We start from the raw sequence: 6,000 nt of genomic DNA on the forward strand, positions 1-6,000 counted from the left end.
CTCCTACCCTGTGGAATGAACTTCCTGTGGGGCTACGTCTTCTCCCTGAACTTCGGACCTTTAAGCGCGAGCTCAAAACTTTCCTCTTTCACCAAGCAGGGCTGGCCTAACGATTTTATTGAGGGTTTTTTAGTGGGGTTTTTAAGGGGTTTAATTCATTTTTAGAATTTTATATACTCATTTTAATTACTCAGTTTATTGAATTAGATTTTTAATTAATACTGTATTTTAAATTTTTGTGGTATTTATGTTTTATTTATGCTGTACACTGCCCTGAGTCCTCGGAGAAGGGCGGTATAAAAATGTGAAAAATAAATAAATAAAATAAAATCTCAGTTTTGGTCACGTGACCACAAGGATGCTGCAATGGTCATAAAGTGAAAAATGGTCGTAAGCCACTTTTTTCAATGCTGTTGCAACTTCAAATGGTCACCAAATGAATGGTTGTAAGTCAAAGTGTCATGGCCCTGTGGGAGTCTGAATCTGAAGGGGAAGAGGAACGGCTGAAGGAGAGTGAGAGAGTGGATCTATTGGCTGTGGAAGGAACTGGGGAAGAGCAAAGTCAGGCTGGGCAGAGCAGAGGAGAGGTAGAACAAGGGAGACGTGGTTCAGATGAAGACCAAAGCCCACCCCCTCCTCATCCTAGGCAGTGCAGGGAGGAATGGAGAAAAGAGCAACGTGGGTTGCATGGCTTACGAGGAAGGAAAGGGACCTGATCCTCTTTACAAGGCACAGCTGCTGATGGAGTTTAAAAGGAAAGGCAACTCTTCTGGCAGCTCTTCTCATGCGTGCATTAGGAACAGGCTCCTCCTGTTTCTCTGCCTCACTACTATCAGTCTCTGGAGGCTCTGGAGTCCGTACCTCACTCCCCGATGGCCCTGGCCTCACCTCAGCCTCATCGCTGTCCGATTCTGTTGCCAGCTTCGCAGGCTGCTGGCATACCACAACACTAGGCTGATGACTTGTTTAACAATATTGGCAATGCTCTATCAAATCCGGTTCCTGTCAAAAGTGGCATTCCCCAAGGCAGTGTTCTTGGACCAACACTCTTCATATTATACATTAATGATCTCTATGACCATATTACAAGTAATTGTGTTCTCTTTGCTGACAATGTCAAACTATTTAACACCACCAGCAAAACAGCTATCCTCCAAAAAGACCTTGATTTTGTATCTGAATGGTCTAAAACTTGGCAACTCCAAACCTCAACCAGCAAATGCTCAGTCTTACATATTGGAAAAAAGAGCCTAAACACTAAGTACAAGCTTGATGGACATTACCTCACTGATGACCCCCACCCTGTTAAAGATCTTGGAATTTTCATATCAAATGATCTAAGTGCCAAAGCCCACTGTAACTACATCGCAAAAAAGGCCTTAAGAGTAGTAAACCTAATCTTGCGTAGCTTCTTCTCCAAAAACACTACACTACTAACCAGAGCATATAAAACATTTGCTAGACCAATTCTTGAATACAGCTCGACTGCTTGGAACCAATACCACATTTCTGACATCATTACAATTGAACGTGTCCAGAAATATTTTACAAGAAGAGTTCTCCGCTCATCTGAATACAACAAAATACCTTATGCCACCAGACTTGAAATCCTGGGTTTAGAAAATTTAGAACTACGCCGCCTTCGACATGACCTGAGTTTAACTCATAGAATCATCTATTACAATGTCCTTCCTGTCAAAGACTACTTCAGCTTCAATTATAATAATACACGAGCACACAATAGATTTAAGCTTAATGTTAACCGCTTCAATCTTGATTGCAGAAAATATGACTTCTGTAACAGAGTTGTTAATGCTTGGAATACACTACCTGACTCTGTGGTCTCTTCCCAAAATCCCAAAAGCTTCAACCAAAAACTGTCTACTATTGACCTCACCCCATTCCTAAGAGGTCTGTAAGGGGCGTGCATAAGAGCACAAGCGTGCCTACCATTCCTGTCCTATTGTTTCCTTTTGTTATATCCAATTAATATAGTCATTACATACTCATACTTATATATATGCTTATATATTGTATGGTTATTTCATGCTTATGCTTATATATACTGTGTGACAAAATAAATAAATAAATAAAATAAATAAATAAACTCCACCCCGCCCACACATACACTCCCTGGTTCTGCCTGTGCTTCTCCTACAGTTGCTAGCCAAAGATTCTAATCCCATCTAAATGTTTTATGTGCATGCAGCCAATATAAAACTCTCTGGCCAAGTGTTTCTCAACCTTGGCAACTTGAAAATGGGTGGAACTCAACTCTCAGGATTCCCAGCCAGCACGGAGTTGAAGTCCACCCATTTTTAAGTTGCCGAAATTGAGAAACGCTGCTCTTGGGGCAAAGGGAGGATTTGAAGGCCAGCATCTCCATAAATGGCCACTAGAGGGGTAGGAAAAAGGAAAGAAAACAAGGGAAAAGAAATTGTTTTTATTTGTAGATTATCCTTCTCCCTCTTTATGGGCATACTTTTGGAAAGCACTCCCCCCCCCCCCCGCCGCCCATGGGTGATGCAACACAGGTGTTTTTTACAGTGGAACTTATACCGTTGAACAAAATATATCCAATTTTCTTTTTCAAACAATCTGGAGAGTTAATCTACCGAGGTTATTTGAGGGAGAAAGGAAGACTCAAAAAAAAAATCTGCAAAAAGCAAAACAAATAAACAGATTAGATTTATCTTAATCCATTTGCTCTATTTATCCATTATGTATATCTGGCGAGGCGAGGCAGAGAAACTGAGAATGATGGGAATCCTGGACTTTATGGGCAAAATGCTGGAAGATTTACATTTGTCTCAGACTCAGAACGTTGAATGTAGCTGAAGATTAAGAGATTTGGACCAGAAAGGAAGAAAGGAGATTTCTTCCTCCTTCTTGCTGTATATTAAAATTAGCCTGACTTTTTGCAGGCTTCTGCATAAGCCTGAACACAAAGAGGCCACTGCTTTAAGGAAAGCACAAATTAAAATTCATATTATTGTTTGTGCTTTCAAGTCAACATTGACTCCTGGCGGCGGCCGGGATCAATCCCTGCAGTTTTCTTCATAAGATTTCAGAAGTACAGGAGTTTGTCTTTGTCTCCTCCCTCTCCCTTTTCCCTTCCCCCACCTCCTGGCCTCCTCCTCCTCCTCTAAGGCAGAACTATGTTGCAAATTTCAAAAACCACTACAGAAACATATGCAACCAAATAAAAACTGAATGCACAAATTACCACACCAAGCAAGAAGAGAACCTTCTGCGCACAAATTCCAATCGTGCCTTTTATAATTTTGTTAACAATAAACTTAAAGACTCAAGATCCATCCCACCACTAAAAGATTCTAACAACAAAGAATGCAATGACGAAACAGTCAAAGCAAACCTCTTCAACATTTTCTTTGGCTCAGTTTTTGTTAACTCAGATAACACATATCCGACTTTCCACAAACGTACCAGCAATGATTATGATGATTTAACTCATATAGATTTCACAGAAGACAACGTTGGAAAAGCTCTTCATAACTTAAAACCATCGCTATCTATTGGACCTGATGGACTGTGTGCATACTTCTTAAAAAAACTTTCCATTAATATAGCAGAACCCCTAAGTATTATCTTTGATAAAGCTTTCACTACCAGTTCTCTTCCCAAACTTTGGTCACTAGCCACAGTCATCCCTATCTTCAAAAAAGGAGACCCCAGCTTAGTCGAAAACTACAGACCAATCTCCCTTTGCTGCGTCACCTGCAAAGTCATGGAATCTATCATCAACCAATCCATTACCTCACACTTAGAAACAAACAACCTACTCTCCAAAAAACAATTTGGTTTCAGGAAAAAATTATCATGTAACTTACAACTTCTACACTGCAAAAACATATGGACTTCAAATCTTGATCAAGGCAAATCAATAGATGCAATCTACATAGACTTCTGCAAAGCTTTTGACTCAGTAGTACACGATAAACTTCTCCTAAAACTAATAACCTATGGCATCTCAGGACCCCTCCACAAATGGATATCTGCTTTTCTGTCTAACAGACAACAAGTGGTCAAAATTGGCAATGCTTTATCAAATCAAAGGGCCGCGGTGTGGCTCAGGCTGTAAGAAGCCTGTTATTAAACACAGCTGCCTGCAATTACTGCAAGTTCTAGTCCCACCAGGCCCAAGGTTGACTCAGCCTTCCATCCTTTATAAGGTAGGTAAAATGAGTACCCAGATTGTTGGGGGGGCAATAAGTTGACTTTGTATATAAATATACAAATAGAATGAGATTATTGCCTTACACAATGTAAGCCGCCCTGAGTCTTTGGAGAAGGGCGGGATATAAATGTAAAAAAAAAAAAATCTCTGTCAAGAGTGGCGTCCCTCAAGGCAGCGTTCTTGGACCAACACTCTTTATACTATACATTAATGATCTTTGTGACCATATCTCAAGTAATTGTGTTCTCTTTGCTGATGATGTTAAACTATTTAACATCACAGACAATACTTCTATCATTCAAAACGACCTTGATCATCTAACCGCTTGGTCTAAAAATTGGCAGCTCCAAATTTCAACCAGCAAATGCTCAGTCTTACATATAGGAAAAAAGAACCCAAAAACTAAGTACATACTAGATGGACATTACCTTACAGACAACCCCCATCCCGTTAAAGACCTTGGAGTTTTCATGTCAAATGATCTCAGTGCCAAAGCCCACTGCAACTACATAGCAAAAAAAGCTCTAAGAGTTGTAAACCTAATTTTGCGCAGCTTCTTTTCCAAAAACACCACACTACTAACCAGAGCATATAAAACATTTGCTAGACCAATTCTAGAATACAGCTCGACTGTTTGGAACCCTCACCACATCTCTGACATCAATACAATTGAACGTGTCCAGAAATATTTTACAAGAAGAGTTCTCCATTCCTCTGAAAACAATAGAATACCCTATCCCACCAGACTCGAAATCCCAGGCTTAGAAAACTTGGAACTCCGTCGCCTTCGACAAGACTTAAGCTTAACTCACAGAATCATCTATTGTAATGTCCTTCCTGTTAAAGACTACTTCAGCTTTAATTGCAATAATACTAGAGCAACTAATAGATTTAAACTTAATGTCAACCGCTTTAATCTAGATTGCAGAAAATATGACTTCTGTAACAGAATCATCAGTGCTTGGAATACTTTACCTGACTCTGTTGTCTCTTCCCATAATCCTAAAAGTTTTATCCAAAAACTTTCTACTATTGACCTCACCCCATTCCTAAGAGGACCATAAGGGGCGTGCATAAGCGCACAAACGTGCCTATCGTTCCTGTCCTATTGTTTTTCTTTTCTTCTTTCTATATATATGCTTATACTTCCTTATATTTACTCATATATGTTTATATACTATATAATCTTTTTGTATAATACCTACATATATTGTTGTGACAAAATAAAATAAATAAAATAAAAGAAATAAATAGAACTCACAGTCACCAGGTTTTAGCCTGGTACCTTAACTACTACATCAAAGTGGCTCTCTAAATCTTCCAATTTCAGCTGAGGCTGGCAATATCTTGTGAGATTGCTCAACCTCAGTTGCTGGGGAACATAAATAACCAGTACAGCGTACCGGTTAACATGCCAGATTAGTAATGGGTAGACTCCATCATCATCATCCTCCATAGAATCTCACTGAGTAACTTTCAGTCCCTCTCTCTCTCTGCCCAGCAGCATGTCCAACCTGGAAATTAATGAAGGGATGGCCAAGCCAATCTTTTGGAGGGAGGAAGAAAAGGAAGAAATTGGTATGCTCAGGAAATCCCCCAATAGTTGTAGAACACACACACAACACACACAACACACACAATGAGAGCTGGATATGCTCTTAAGGCGAAGAATTTTAAGTAGGTAACAAAAAGAAAAATTGGGGCACGGAATGAACTCTATTGCTAGCCTCCAAAATTTCCTTTTATTTTTGCAGTTCTCCTTTTTTCCCCCCCTCCATAGCCCACAATGCATCAAAAATGAT

Source organism: Ahaetulla prasina, chromosome 7 (assembly GCF_028640845.1).
Source record: "Ahaetulla prasina isolate Xishuangbanna chromosome 7, ASM2864084v1, whole genome shotgun sequence".
Lineage (NCBI taxonomy): Eukaryota > Metazoa > Chordata > Lepidosauria > Squamata > Colubridae > Ahaetulla > Ahaetulla prasina.